Source organism: Cebus imitator, unplaced genomic scaffold, assembly GCF_001604975.1.
Source record: "Cebus imitator isolate Cc_AM_T3 unplaced genomic scaffold, Cebus_imitator-1.0 Scaffold607, whole genome shotgun sequence".
Classification (NCBI taxonomy): Eukaryota; Metazoa; Chordata; class Mammalia; order Primates; family Cebidae; genus Cebus; species Cebus imitator.
In genome coordinates this window covers 459,106-475,363 of record NW_016107922.1, presented here as the reverse complement: position 1 = coordinate 475,363, position 16,258 = coordinate 459,106, and the positions used below count along the sequence as shown (strand labels likewise).

The 16,258-nt window shown below is 41.3% G+C and overlaps 1 protein-coding gene across 7 annotated transcripts in view; it reads left to right on the top strand.

Moving 5' to 3' along the window:
- The window catches only part of BCL2L13 (BCL2 like 13), a 50,419-nt gene that overhangs the window by 29,131 nt on the left and 5,030 nt on the right, over positions 1 to 16,258 (top strand). The window contains exon 1 of one of the 7 annotated variants that reach the window (XM_017516858.2): positions 1,332 to 1,496. The exons of 5 other annotated variants lie outside the window; for them this stretch is intronic. The gene's annotated coding sequence lies outside the window, so the exon portion shown is untranslated. Of the gene's footprint in view, positions 1 to 1,331; positions 1,497 to 1,765; positions 1,845 to 16,258 lie in introns of those variants that run through there. One more of the 7 variants, XM_037734336.1, reaches the window with a different exon arrangement.

The window sequence follows — 16,258 nt, the reverse complement described above, 5'->3', positions numbered from 1 at the left end:
TTTTGAGATTGAGTCTCACTCTGTTGCCCAGGCTGGAGTGCAGTGGTGCGATCTCGGCTCACTGCAATCTCTGCCTTCTGGGTTCAAGCAATTCCCCTGACTCAGCCTCCTTAGTAGCTGGGACTACAGGCGCATGCTGCCACGCCTGGCTAACGTTTTTGTATTTTTAGCAGAGATAGGGTTTCACTGTGTTAACCAGGATGGTCTCAATCTCCTGACCTTATAATCTGCCTGCCTCAGCCTCCCAAAGTGCTGGGATGACAAGCGTGAAGGATACTGCTTTTTTATGCTAGTTGGCAAAAATGTACTTTGTGACACAAGCTGTCAGCGTGAATCTCCTTAAGGTACTTTCTGTTGAATATTACATTGACAGCTCCTAAAACCCTTCCAGAAGAGAATCATTTGACCACATGATCTTGCTTGTCTGTTATATAAAGCCTGTGGTATGATTTCCATGGGGAATGTATTTGTCTTTAGTCACCGGAACACAACATCAAGGAAACAAACTGCCTAGCTCTCAAAGTGCAGCTACTTTTGAAAACCTGCAGCAGAGGAGGTGGTGCCAGCAGCCATAATCTGCTGGATGAATGGAGTGATAGCACATAGTTAGGAACAGGCAGGTTTTGGGCATATAGATTTGAAGGAGAAAAATAATATTTTGTTTTCTGAATTATTAACAGAAATGGCTAGGACTTAGAGACAGGGTCTTGCTTTGTTGCCCTGGCTGGAGTACCATGGCGTGATCATGGCTCATCGCAGTCTCAACTTCCTGGACTCAAGTGATCCTTTCACCTCAGCCTCCCTAGTCGCTGGGACCACAGTGTGCATGCACTACCACACTTGGCTTATTTTTCACAGAGAGAGAGCTTCACTATGTTGCTGAAGCTGGTCTCAAACTCCTGGCCTCAAGCAATGCCCCCCCTCCCCTCCTTGGCCTCCCAAAGTGCAGGGATTACAGGCATGAGCTACCTTGCCCAACCTGTTTTTCTCTTTCTACCTTGTTTTTTTTTTTTCCACTCTGCCTTTTTACCCAGAGAATGATGAACTGAGAAAAGGATTGGAAATCACAAAAAGATTTGTTTCTTGCCCCCCGCTCTGCCAAATACTAACCCTGTGTTTTGGGAGGATTCATTTAATTTCTCTGAGCCTCAGTTTCAACTACAAAAAGGGAAGAAAGAGCTTCTCTATCTCACAAAAATAATGATGTGAAAGTGTTTTGTGAAAATGTTACATTTTTACAAATGTCAGGTTTTTACTTGGGTCCCTGAAGAATCTGGGTTTTCCCCCCTCTCTTTAAGCCTGATCACTCCTAGCTTCAGTTCTGACTTTTATTTGCCCTGCAGCACAGTGAGGGCACAGACTGGCTCATGTGCTGTGATTCTCCCTGAGTCATCCTTGCTCCCTCCCTCCTCGTTCTCTCTCTCATTTCCTGGGCTTGTGTTTGCTACGTTAGAAGTAAGTCTGTCTCCTGGAAAGGGCAGAGGAAGTCCATTGTGGTAAGGCTTGTATTTTATTTTCTCTGTCATCACATGCTAAACTAAATACTTCTGTGAAAGATTTACTTTTAGATTACGTAAAAGATTATTGGAGGAAATGGCATTTAATGTCTATTGTAATATTTAAGTATTTTGAATAAAATTAATCTTTGTCATTTTCTTTTGCTATGAAGCTTCTGATTTTAGAACAGGTTTTTGTTTGTTTAATCTAGGATATTTAAAGACTCTTGGAAGCTTCTAGGTTAATCATTTGTTAGAACAGTTTTCATATTGTGGGAGATGACACATGGGAAATGATCCGAAATCCATGAAGTGGGTTGCTGATAAAAACAATTTAGTCTAGTAAGAGTAAGTGCTGTTTTGGGAAATCTGCTTGCTGTATAGGTGGGTGTGGATGTTTACTGTGTTGTGTTCTGAAATGTCTTTTTTATGGATCTTTCTCATCATGTTGGGTGGAAAATTACTTCTCTATAATTTCTCCAACACTCTCCATTTTCTTATTTTAGGTTAATAGCGATCTGAGAGGCATTTGGTTATAAGGGTCCAAGGCAGTGATCTGTTTCCATTTTCTAACTTCGAGGGCTCAAAAATATAAAACTAGCTGGTTGATCCCAGCTAGTTTTATATTTTTGAGCCCTCGAAGTTACTCCTTTGTGCGTTTTATGTCAGTGGAGCCAAAAAGATGGATACTTCCAACAATACAAATATTTGGTATTAATAATGATTTAGATTGTCAGGATGGTTCTAAGACTACTTGTAGATGTTATTCTAATAGAAGTTGTAAGTAATATATTATCCAAAACAGCTCTTTTTCTTGAGGAATAGGTATAGAAAGTCCGAGAAGTGATGCTAGAGGTTGGTTGGCATATATCTTAAGGTCAGTGAGTCCTTAGGTGAGTTTGCCAATGTAGATGGGCTTTGAAATTTTGCCAGAGCATCTTTAGATGGAAAAGTTAAGTCCATAGGAGCTCAGCTTAGCAACAGCTATGACTCAAAAGGTAAAATGTTGCTTGATTTGGCAGAATATTTTGTAATTTGATATGACGTGCTGCCCCCACCAAAAAAAAAAGTGAAACAAAAAATACAATCAATATAGACATCACAATGCAGCCAATTTTTGGAATAGTTCTTGGAGCGATTGTTAACCTGATCTTTACGTAGTTCCTACCACCAAAGTTAAGTTCTGTTTGTATTTTATTTTATATTTATTTTGGTATATTCCTTTATTTAGTTTTTTTCTTAGTTCCTACCATCAAGGCAAAGTTATATTTGTATTTTATTTTACATTTATTTTGACATATTCCTTTTATTTACATATGTTTCTTCTCTGCTTCCCTTTTTAATTGAAGAGTTCCATGCATGTATCTTTGTGTGTCTGCTTGAAAAAAACACCAAGAATAACATGTTCTGTCTATTAATACTCTGGCTGTTAACTCAAAAGGCACTGTATTATAGAAGGAAAAGCAGCAGAAGGGAGTCAGGGGACCTCAGCCTAAGAGGTATGACAGCATAGTTGGTAAAAATGTGGGCCCTGGAGGCAAGCTGCCTGGGCTTGAGTCTGAGCTTTATTACTTTGAGAAGACTGTTTTGGTTTTCTTGTCTGTGAAATGGAAATAATAATACTCCTCTCATAGCATTGTCATGAGGTTTAAATAGATTAATTAAGTGAAGTCTTTAGAAGGGCACATGATAAGAGTTATGTAAGGGTTATCAATTGTCGCTATCCAATTTGTCATAGCGAGCTAAGGGACCTTAGGCAAGTTACTCAACCCTTCTGGCTTCATTTATTTAAAAACAAAAAGGACACAGTGCTCTGCTTCTTTGCGCATATGTAAACTCATGGTTGATCCCAGCTAGTTTCATATTTTTGAGCCCTCAAATCACTCCTTTGCATTTTATGTCAGTGAAGCCAGAGAGATAAATACTCTCAACAACACCATTATTTTGTGCTAAAAAGGATTTAAGATTGTCAGAATGGTTCTGAGACTACTTGTAGTTGTTATTCTTCTATGATAAGTTGTAAGTATATCATCCAAAACAGCTCTTTTTCTTTTAGTGAAAGCCTGTTCTTCATTATAATAATAACAATAATTATTATTATTATTATTTTTCTGAGACAGAGTCTTGCTCTGTCCCCCTGGCAAGAGTGCAGTGGTGGGATCTCAGCTCACTACAACCTCTGCCTCTGGGTTCAAGCAGGGGTCTCAACCCACTGCAACCTCCGCCTCTGGATTCAAGCAGTTTTCCTGCCACAGCCTTCTGAGTAACTAGGATTACAGGTGTGTGCTATCACACCCAGCTAATTTTTGTATTTTTAGTAGAGATGGGGTTTCACCATGTTGATCAGGATGGTCTCGAACTCCTGACCTTGTGATCCGCCTGCCTCAGCCTCCCAAAGTGTTGGATTACAGCGGTGAGGCACTGTACCCAGCCTATGATAATAATTAATAAGGGAGGCTTCAGCCCGGTGACATGGCAAAACCCTGTTTCTACAAAAAATACAAAATTGAGGCCAGACACGGTAGCTCACACCTGTAATCCCAACACTTTGGGAGACCAAGGTGGGCAGATAACTTGAGGTTTGGAGTTCAAGACCAGCCTGGCCAACATGGCGAAACCCCATCTCTACTAAAAATATAAAAATTAGCTGGGCATGGTGACACATGGCTATAATCCCAGCTACTTGGGAGGCTGAGGCAGGAGAATCGCTTGAAATTGGGAGGCGGAGGTTGCAGTGAGCTGAGATCACATCACTGCACTCCAGCCTAGGTGACAGAGCAAGACTCTGTCTCAAAAAAAGTAAACAACAACAACAAAAAATAAATCTGAATTGACTTTTCAACAAAATGCTAAAGTTGTGATCAGACAAACTTGATCTAATGTCTTAGATGAGATGAAGGGTCCTCTAGGTATGGAACAAAGCACGTTCTTCAATCTTTTGTTAGCTTTGAGCTGTTAAAAATAAGGCGAAAAGCCGGGGCACGGTGGCTTGGTGGTTCATGCCGGTAATCCCAGTAACTCAAGAGGCTGAGGTGGGAGGATCTACTGAGCCCAGGATTTTGAGGCTGCAGTGAGTTATTATTATGCCACTGCACTCTAGCCCCTGGGTGACAGATTGAGACCCTCATTAAAAGATAATAATAAAAGGAAGAGATACTTTACTTGAAATTTTCAGTTTGTTGACTTTTCCCTTATTTCTTCATGATGGGCATTTTTCTTTTAAGACCGGGTTCCACTCTGTTGGCCAGGCTGGAGTGCAGTGGCACAGTCATGACTCACTGCAGCCTTTACCTCCTGTGTTCAAGTGATCCTCCCACCTCAGCCTCTTGACTAGTTGGGACCACAGGCATGCGCTACCATGCCCACCTGTTGTATTTTTTGTAGAGATGCGGTTTTGCCGTGCTGCCCAGGCTGGTCACGAAATCCTGGGCTCAAACAGTCCACCTGTCTCGGCCGCCCAAAGTGCTAACATGCTCAGCCAACATGCCCAGCCACGATGGAACTTTTGAAATTTCCATTTCACTTACTTGGCTTAGAGCTCTAAAGGTCTGTTTTCTGAGAACTAAAATTCTTAGTGTTTTCATGATGGCTCTTGTTTTGTTTTTGCTTATTTAATCAGTTATTGCTATTAGAGGTTCTGTTTTTAGAAGTCCAGATAAATAACCTGTTGAGACTTCCTATCAGTGGTCACTTGAGACCTGTGACCACTGGATAACCCTTCTGTTTGAAGAGCTGGGTAATTGTAAGGCTGCGTCTTTTGACATGGCATGAAAACAGATTACAAAACTTGTAGCATATGAGCAGAGGTGATTCCAAGATTCTTTGTCTCCAGATAACTCAAGTTTGGAGGTAGGAGTTTAATAAAGTTTTTGAGGGTTTTTGTGTGTGTGTGTGTGTGTGTGTGAAAAAATTTTAATGTAAATGAAAGACTAAGAAGAGTACACTGTTTTAAGCCGATAGTAACTGATGTTGACTATTTTTCATAACTCTGAAATGCAAATTATTTGATAAAATTGGATTATCTTGCTTCTTCTCATGGTTAGACTGTGACAGATTTACTTGGTATTGTATATTGACTTTCCCAACTTGTTCTTCACTTAGCCCAGTTTTAAAATGTTGGTGGTTTCAATAATGAAAAAAGTTTAATCCTCTGCAGTGCCTCATGACTTTCCTGTTAGCCACATTGCAGAGATTTGAGGATGGAGGATTACACAGCTGCTAAGCCCCAGTATTAGTTTCTCATTTGGAGGTTTGAAAGAGCAGATGAGTAACACAAGTGTACTGCAGTTAATGAGGGACAAATGGGGACTTTGTGCTACTTTAAACTGCCCTGTTCTTTTTCCTTGTAGAATTATTCCGCACGTGAGCCTTTCTTTCTGATCTCTTCACAAAATGGAGGTTTATGAAGAGACGAATTAATAAACAGATAAGCCTTTGGATATATAAATTATGTGACACAGTAATTCCTTAGTAACAGATGTTAGAGGATCTGCGTGACCCATTCGGATTATTGTTCTGGCAAAATGATAGCTAAATGCAACTTTACAGGAAAATTTAGCTTAACTGTTGATGCGGCTTTGGTGAGTGGGTTGTCCTTCATCGTGGACCTCCAGTCTTTCAAGAAGGTTACAGAAATGGTTCCCTTGGTGACTTACCAAGAATCAGCAAAGTTTGAGATATTACCGAAGTGATTGTAAATATTTAGTGGATGAAGTGATTTACCTTACAGTTACTGAAATGTCTAAATCATCTTACCTCTGCCTGTTCATTGTGCCAGAGGCTTCAGGTATCAGAGAGACTAAGAATAAGGTTAAATTGATTACAGCAGAATTACATACTCTTACATTAACCAGATATAATGCCTGGGTCCTATCTTTATTAAGGATTCTAATTTAATTGTTATGGGTTGTAATGTGCTTCTAGGCAGCAAAGTTTGAGGACCTCCATGTTATATAATCTCCCCAACTGGATTAAAGACTCTTAAAACAGAGATTATAATTATCTTACATTTCTCTCTTCAACATAAGAGTGTGACTATGAATTTATTAGATTGCTAATTATATGCTTATTAAACACACCCTAAACATAAAAGAGCCAATTGTTTAGTTCCTCAGACTGAACAAATATTCATAAAGGCATGGTAAAGTACAGTTATTTAGTAGATACTGTAGAATATAGAGCCCACTGATTTATGATGGGGGCACATTCCAATAAACCCATCACAAGTTGAAAGTATTACAAGTTAAGGCTGGGCATGGTGGCTCATGCTTGTAATCCAAGCACTTTGGAGGCCAAGGTGGGTGGATCACCCGAGGTCGGAAGTTCAAGACCAGACTAACCAACATGGTGAAACCCTGTCTTTAAAAAAAAAAAAAAAAAAGTATTACAAGTTGAAAATGCATTTAATACTCTGATAAACCCATGATAAAGTCAAAGTATTGTAAGTGGAACCATAATAAATTGGGGACTGTTTATACAAAGGAAAAAAAATGGGCCAGGCTCAGTGACTCACGCCTGTAATCCCAGCACTTCGGGAGGCCAAGACGGGCGAATCACTTGAGGTCAGATGTTCGAGACCAGACTGGCCAACACCATGATGAAACCCCATCTCTACCAAAAAAAAAAAAAAAAAAAAAAAAAATTTTGAGATGGAGTCTCGCTCTCTTGCCCAGGCTGGAGTGCAATGGCACGATCTCAGCTCACTGCAACTTCTGCCTCCCAGGTTCAAGCAGTCTTCCTGCCACAGCACCCCCTAGTAGCTGGGATTACAGGCACAAGCCACCACACCTGGCTAATTTTTGTATTTTTAGTAGAGATGGGGTTTTGCCATGTTGGCCAGGCTGGTCTTGAACTCCTGACCTCAGGTGATCCACGTGCCTCAGCCTCCCAAAGTGCTGGGATTACAGGCATGAGCCACCATGCCCAGCCCCAAAAATATTTTTAAAAAATTAGCTAGGTGTGGTGGTGCACACCTTTAATTCCAGCTACTCAGGAGGCTGAGGCAGGAGAATCACTTGAACACAGGAGGTGGAGGTTGCAGGAGCCAAGATAGCGCCACTGCATTCCAGCCTGGGTAACAGAGTGAGACTCCGTCTCAAAAAAGAAAAAAAGAAAAAAGAAAGGACTGGTAGTTGTGAAGTAAAGTAGGGCTTAAACAGGAAAGGCTTCTGTAAAGAAGTATGGTCACGTCTTGAAGGAAGTAAAGCACTTTTGTTGAAAAGCAGCAAGGATTCGTTAGATCAGCTTAGGTAGCCTATGGGAACCATGACTCAGGGTAGCAAAAGGCCTCTGCTAGAATGTAGAAAGGTGTTTATTATGTTTGGAATCTTGTGTGTTTGAACCATTTGTGGTGTATCCTAAACTGAGCTTTGGTTATGCTCTGAGATGATTCAGTCCTGTTGAGAACTCCACTGAGTGTCTTTCTTCTTTGCTTACAGTCGAAGTTGGAAAACCTGTATTTCCTCTGCAGAGAGACTTGCAGGTGTAGAACAGCAGGCTATGGCACACGTTATATTGCCATAAAGAATGTTATGTCCGGGAGTGGTGGCTCATGCCTGCAATCCCAGCATTCTGGGAGGCCCGCTAGAGCCCAGAAATTTGAGACCAGCCTGGCAACATAGGCTGGGGACATAGCAAGACCTCGTCTCTACTAAAAATCATAAGGGAAAAGAAAATGTTTCATCTATGTGGGTGGGTGATTCCAAAGTAGCAAAGATGCAGAAAGAGAAGTGACTTCTTCAGTGGAAAAGACCCCCAGTTCAAGAACTAGGCCAGCCTTTCTCTCTCTCTCTCGCTCGTGTTGAGAGAGAGAGAGAGGTGTGTGTTTTAGAGACACGGTCTCACTGTGTCACCCAGGCTAGTTTTGAACTCCTGGGCTTAAACAGTCTACCCAGCTCAGCCTCCCAAAGTGCTGGGATTACAGGTGTCAGCCACTGTAGCCAGCCTATATTAAGAGAACTGTACATAACAATTATATTAATAAAATTTGTATTGAATCTTAAAAGGCACTTGGGAAGAGTGGGGCTGAGAAAAGAAACCAGTACAACAAAAATATTATAAAAATATATCCTTAGTCTCTAGGAGCTTATAGTTAAGAATACAAGGCAGATCGACACTATTTCCTGTATGTTTTATAGCAAGGAGCAACAGAGAAATCCTGTGAGTTTAGAAGTAACAGTAAGGATTTAGATGCACAGAATTGGGAGAGCATTCTGGATTTTTTGGATTGATGGGATAGTGTGACTTGAGTCATACTGTTTGCGGGTTGGAATTGTTTTTGGTGCCAGTGCAGTGTGACCTTGGATAACAAAGACACAGGTGCAGTTTAGAGGTGTGGAAGTACGAGATGAATAAAGAGCTGTACCTAACAGTACTTGGTGTTTAGAGCTTTTATATCAAAGATAGGACCAACTTTCCTACCATCCAAGCATTTATTGAGCATTACTGCTTGCTCAGCATATGTTAGGCATTACCTGGGGGATAACAAAGACGTTAAAAACATGTTTTCTCCCTTGAAGTATTGATAATGTTGTTGAGATGACTGATACATGTGAAAAAATCACTGTGAAGTATGGTATGAAATAGACTGTATAGTGATACTTTGTGTGGCCTGGACTGAGTGCTGTCCAGGAGCTCAGGAGGAATGAGAGAGGAAGATTGGATCCAGGGGAATTTATGCCAGACCCTGATGGAGCCAGATCAGGGGTCTTAAATTGGGGTCTGTAGATGCGCTGCAGGGAGTCTGAAATTCCCCCCAAAATGCTATGCTGCTTTGTACGAAAGCAGTTTTAAGGGAGAGAGGTCTTAATACCTTTCATCATATTTGCAAAACCGCTTCTGCTCCCCTAAAATGTTAACATCGGTACCTATGTGAAGAAGGACACAGGGCTTGGGAATTGAGTATGGCATTTATAGGGCACAGTGAGTAACCTTGCCAGGATAAGCCTCCCCTCCCATAGGGAGCACGTAGTACACGATTACAGAGAGATTTGCTAAGTGATGGCCCTGGTAATGGAGGAGAAAGATTGACTTTACCTCCTCTAATGCTCTTCACTGTGCTGTAGCTTTTCAAAAATTTATATTTGGTTTCCTAGGAAAACATTAATGTGCTCAAGAAGGGATGATGTTTCATTCTAAATATTGTATGACTTTGCCATCTTGCTTTTTAACTGCAGGAGTCAGAAAATTAGAAATAGACTTCGAATGTAGAATTACTTTATTTTGTCACATTCAAAATGAGCCTTTATGTCATGGCCAGATGGCACCTTAGATTCATCTTTTCTGCTCTGAGTAATTGATGGTATATAAGAGGTGCCATATTCTGGGACAGGGTCTTGAATTCATGTCTCAGAAAGGCCAAGGGGGAAACATGCATCTTTTATGAGATAGTGTCAATGTTTTATATCAAGAAAGGTACTGATATTTTACTTCTCATGCGTTGGCCTAATTTTTCCTCCTTCTGTAGCTCCAGCTTCATCTTTCTTCACTCCCTGTCCTATGCTCTGTCATACTGAAGAGCCAGTAGTCTGCACATATGATGATATTTCTAAGCACCATGTTTTTGTTTATGCTTTTCCTGCTGTCTGAACTATATCCTGCTCATCTTGATCTGCTGGTTTTCTCTTTCCGTGTGTGTGTGTGTGTGTGTGTGTGTGTGTGTGTGTGTGTGTTTGTTTGTTTGTTTGTTTTGAGATGGAGATTCATTCTTGCTGCCCAGACTGGAGTGCAATGGCACGATCTTGGCTCACCACAACTTCTGCCTGCCGGGTTCAAGCGATTCTCCTGCCTTAGCCTACCAGGTAGCTGGGATTACAGGCATGCGCCACCATGCCTGGCTAATTTTGTATTTTTAGTAGAGATGGGGTTTCTTCATGTTGGTCAGGATGATCTCAAACTCTCGACCTCAGGTGATGCACCTGCTTCCGCCTCCCAAAGTACTGGGATTACAGGCGTGAGCCACTGTGCCTAGCCCTCTTTCATTCTTTAAGATCCAACTTTGGCTGGGCACAGTGGCTTACGTCTGTAATCCCAGCTCTTTGGGAGGCCGAGGTGGGTGGATTACTTGAGATCAGGAGTTCAAAACCAGCCTGGCCAGCATGGTGAAACCCCATCTTTAGTTAAACTACAAAAATTAGAAAAGAGAGCCTGGGCAACAGAGTGAGACTACATCTCAAAAAAAAAAAAAAGATCCAACATTGTTGTTCTCTCTTTGATGAACCTCTGAGAATAAGTTTTCTCCTTCACGTTCCCAGAGTACCCTGTTTGTCTCCATCGCTGTTTCTTTTTTTTGTAGAGATGGAGTCTCATCATCTTACCCAGGTGGCCTCTAATTCCTGGGCTCAAGCTTAACCTCCTGCCTGGGCTTCCAAAAGTGCTGGGATTACAGGCATGGGACAACAATGCCTGGCCTCTGTCACTCTGTTTTAAACTCCCTGAAGGCAGAAATTGTTTTATTACTAGCACCTACAGAGCATCATTCCTGACAATGAGAAGCCAGGAACTGGAGAAACCCAATATGATTCCCAGATTTTTGGCTTCATTTACTGGTTTTTTACATCATCCGAATTGGATTGCAGGCTGTTAGGAGTCTTTGCGTTGCTTCTGATGAAAGATAATGATTGAGGCCAGGCACGTGGCTTATACCTATAATCCTAACACTTTGGTAGGTCAAAGCAGGCAGATTGCATAAGCTCAGGAATTTGAGACCAACCTGGGCAACGTGGCAAAACCCCATCTCTACAAAATATATAAAAATTAGCTAGTCATGATGGTGCATGCCTGTGGTCCTAGCTACTCTGAAGGCCGAGGTGGGACGGTTGCGTGAGCCCTGGAGACAGAGGTTGCAGTCAACTGTGTTCTCGCCATTGCACTCCAACCTGGGCAACAGAATGAGACCCTGTCTCAAAAAGAAAGAAAGAGAGGGAGGGGGAGAGGGAGGGGGAGGGAGCGATTGCTTATATTAGAGTAATACCAGAAAATACTGGTGGAAGGGAAGACAGATATTTAGATGTAAGAAGATATGTTTAGGAATAAATATATTGAGGTTTTTTTTTTTTTTTTTTTTTTTTTGGAGACAGAGTCTCGCTCTGTTTCCAGCCTGTGGCGACAATCTTGGCTCCCTGCAGACTCTGCCTCCCGGGTTCAAGCGATTCTTCCACCTCAGCCTCCTCAGTAGCTGGTAGTACAGGTGCGTGCCACCACGGCCCGCTAAGTTTTGTATTTTTAGTAGAGACGGGGTTTCACTATGTTGCCCAGGATGGTCTCGATCTCTTGACCTCGTGATCTGTCCACCTCGGCCTCCCAAAGTGCTGGGATTACAGGCGTGAGCCACCGCAGCTGGCTGAGGCGTATTTAGTACTTAATGATTAAATAAAGGGAGGGGAGATGATGAGATGATGATGAGGTATGAGGTAAGAGAAATGATATGGAGTTAGTGTTTATAGTCTTCAGTAGGACAAGCATCTCTTCTCGCTGGCTGTGTTGCGTGAGCTTTGCAGTTGATGGGTATATAGGCTTGTCTTTATGTACTGCATTTGGTTGTGAGGTACTCTTTTTTAGTATTCATTATGGATGACGGTTCCAGAAATGTTGTAGTCATGTGAGGTTTGAAGTCTGGGAAAGGAATCCATATGAGGAATGGCACTAATGGCAGAGGTCTTTTTAAAGAACTTTAAAAATTATTAATTAGCATAGACTACTAGTCCCTCTCATAGAACTACTTTTCAGGACACCTTGTTTATTGCCATTTCCTTTAGTCTCAGCCTAATTACAAGCACCTTGCAATTATTTCAGTATCTAATTTTGTAGCAGTCTTATTTAAGAATAAAAACTCACCCAGGCGCAGTGGCTCACGCTTGTAATCTCGGCACTTTGGGAGGCCGAGGCAGGCAGATCACGTGAGGTCAGGAGTTCAAGACCAGGCAACATGGTGAAACCCCATCTCTACAAAAATATAACAGTTAGCCACGTGTGGTGGTGCACACCTATAATCCCAGCTGTTTGGGAGGCTGAGGCAGGAGAATCGCCTGAAGCCGGGAGGCTGAGGCAGGAGAATCTCCTGAAGCCAGGAGGCTGAGGCACTGCGGCACTCCAGCCTGGGCAGCAGAGCAAAGCTCTGTCTCAAAAAAAAAAAAAAAAAGAATTAAAAATTCTCACAATACAACATGAGACAACTCCATTTAAAAATGGGCAAAAGATTTCAATAGACATCATTCTAAAGAAAATACACAAATGGCCAGTTAGACATGAAAAGATGTTCGACATCATTACTTTCAGAAATGTTTTGGAATTCCAAAAATATTTGGAAATATTTTTTGACGTTTTTTGGAAAATAGTTTGACATAAAATTACCCTGTGACCTGGCAGTTTTACCCCTACGGTATTCAAAATAACTGAAAAGCATTCAGACAAATGTCCAGACATGGACATTATAACGACACTATACTAAAAGGTAGAATCAACCCAAATATTCACCAGCTAATTAATTAATAAGTGTGCTGCCTACATACAATGAAATATTATTCTCAGCCATAAAGAAGGATGAAGTGCTGATACATAGTACAGCATGGGTGAACCTTGAAAACATCATGCTAAGTGAAAGCAGCCAGCATTTAGACTTCTCACAGACAGAACGTAGATGAGTGATTACCAGGGGTTGGAAAAAGGGAGAATGGAGAGTGGTTACCAAAGGGTGTGTTTTGGGATGATGGAAATGTTCTGGTAATTCCGGTGTGGTTGCACAACACTGAATATACTAAAATCCACTGAATGGTACACCTAGAAATGGTGCGTTTTGTTTTATTTATTTAAGGACTGGGTCTTGTTCTGTTCTTCAGGCTTCAGTGCAGCGGCATGGTCACGGCATACTGTAACCTCGACCTCCCAGGCGCAGGTCATTCTCCCACCTCGGCCTCCTGAGTAGCTGGGGCTGCAGGTGTACATCACCACACCCAGATAATTTTCAAAAAATTTTAATTTAGCCAGGCGCTGTGGCTCATGCCTATAATCCCAGCTCTTAGGGAGTGAGAGGCGCGAGGATAGCTTGAGCCCACAGGAGTTGGAGACCTGCCTGGGCAATATAGCAAGACCCCGTTCTCCACCAAAAGGAAAAAAACAAACAAAAAATAAGCGTAAGAAAAAAATTTTAATTAAAAAAAATTTTTTTAGAGATGGGATCTCACTGTGTTGCCCAGGCTGGTCTCAAATTCCTGGGCTGAAGTGATCTTCTCGTCTTTGCTTCCCAAAATGTTGGGATTACAGGTGTGAGCCACTGTGCCTGGCTCTGAATTTTATGTTATGTGAATTTTATGAATGTGAATATCAATACTGAAAAAAGAATAAAAAGTTAAAAAAAATTTGCAGTTATTTCCATATGCCCTACTCTGTGTTTGAGATGGGCAAAATTCAGACATTCAGGAGATGCTCTTACCTGATTCAAACTGTTTCACAGTTCCTGTGGAGACTGCTGAGCAGCTACTCAGCTTATGTTCCCAGGAAGTAGCAGAGCCCTGTTCATATTTACATTCTTTTAGTTTTTAAATTTGTGCTATTTTTTAATTTAAAGAATTCTTTATGCTGTAGAAAGCTTTATTCCATTTGGTCCAAGGCTTGGGAGAGGGCTTCAGGGTGGTTTGAAAAATATATTCTTTTAAATAAATGGAAATAGATTGGCTTGGTGTACATTTTTCTAAACACGTGTTTTATTTATATAAATTGTATTATGTATAAAGGTATGCAAATAAGTAGATATGTATTTAGTAATTAGGATCATACCATCCATTTTCCCAGAGTTTATTTTTGCCACAGATCTTGTGACCATGTGTATATCTATTTCTGGATTCTATTTTATTTAATTGGTCTAATTGCCTCTTTGGGTTTTTTGGAATTGAGACAATGTCTCACTTTGTCATCCAGGCTGGACTATACAGTGGCAGAATTATAGCCCAGTGCAGCCTCAAACTCCTGGGCTCAAGGGATCATCCCATCTCAGCCTCCTGAGTTGAGTAGAGGGGACTACAGGCGCATGCCATCACACCTGGCCAATTTCTTGTGGAGAACGATGTCTCACTATGTTGCTCAGGCTGGTCTTGAACTCCTGGCCTCAAGCAGTCCTCCCGCCTCAGCTTCCCAAAGTTCTGGGATTATGGGTATGAACCACTGTGGCCAGCCAGGTCTAATTGCCTATTTTTAAGCTTTTACTCTACTTATGACGTCTTTCATTTTATTTTATATTTTAAAAAATATTTTTAGCTGTGATTTTGTTGTATACTTATGTAGTCTTAATTAGTGTACCTTTGTAATGAGGCGTTATCTGGTAGTGTCTGCTCTCAAACTTTGCTGTTTTTCAAGAGCAGCTTAATTTTCTTGGCCTTTTTTATTGCTATATAAATTTTAGAATTGGTTGTCAATTTCCATTAGAAAAAACCTGGTAGGATTTTATGTTGGAGATTGTATTGAACCCCAAAGGGTTAATTTGGGAATAGTTGATGTCTTTACGATAGTTTTCCCATCTATGAGCATGATATACATCCCTTTATTTAGGATGTCTTTAATTTCTCCCAGTAATACTTTGTAGTTTTTTATGTAGAGGTATTGTACAATATGGGCTTCCTTCCACATTGGACTTTAAAATGTACTTATTTCTTTTTTAATAGTAGTTAGTTTAGATGAACCATAAGTATTTTTAAACTTTTCTGAGGGTATTGAAGACTATTTTAAATCCTTCTGTATTAAAAATAATGCTAATGAAAATCCTTGACAAATGTATAAGCTTGAGACCTGATGATAGCTTCTGGTTAGGATCTCCATGTCTTTTCTTACTTAGCTGAACTAAACCCTGCCTTTGTCTCTGTCTCTCTCTCTCCCTCTCCTTTGCCCCCTCCCTTCCCCCGTGTGTGTGTGTGTGTGTGTGTGTGTGTGTCTCTGTCTCTGTCTGTCTCCCCTGAATGTATCCTCTTCTGGACCATTCCGGTGGTCCTTACCCTGAAGCTGGAGTGAGCTGTCATCCTCCAAAGCTTGGAAGCCTAGAAGCCCTCTCTCTCTTACAAGCCAGTGGCCCCTCCAATTGTATACTACAGTATTGTAATTTTTTTTTTTTTTGGAGACCGAGTCTTGCACTGACACCAGGCTGGAGTGCAGTTGTGTGATCTCGGCTCACTGCCACCTCTACGTCCCAGGTTCAAGTGATTCTCCTGCCTCAGCCTCCCAAAGCTGAGACTACAGGTGCATGCCACCACATCCAGCTAATTTTTGTATTTTTAGTAGAGATGAGGTTTCACCATGTAGGTCAGGATGGTCTCGATCTCTTGACCTCATGATCCGCCCACCTCAGCCTCCCAAAGTGCTGGGGTTACAGGCGTGAGCCACAGCACCTGGTCCAGTATTGTAATTTTTAAAGATAGATTTTACTTTCCAGTTTTGTGTTATCTCTACTTAGAAGAGATGGAGGAGGGAGGAAAAGTTTGTAAATTACCTTCTTTAGGCAAGGAAGGGTATTGTTTTCACTTTCTTATTGCCCCATCCACTTGGTATTTTAGAGTAGCTCTGTCATACCACCATACCACCAAAACCAACAATTAAAATGACAACACAAACAAGTGAAGAAATGGCGTAACTTACAGATTACTTCCTATGTACAAGGTACTAATCAAAGCACTATAAATACTATACCTTATTTTAAAAGCCAACTTAGGGTCAGGCGTGGTGGCTCATACCTATAATCTCAGGACTTTAGGACACTAAGGTGGGAGAATTGCCTGAAGCCA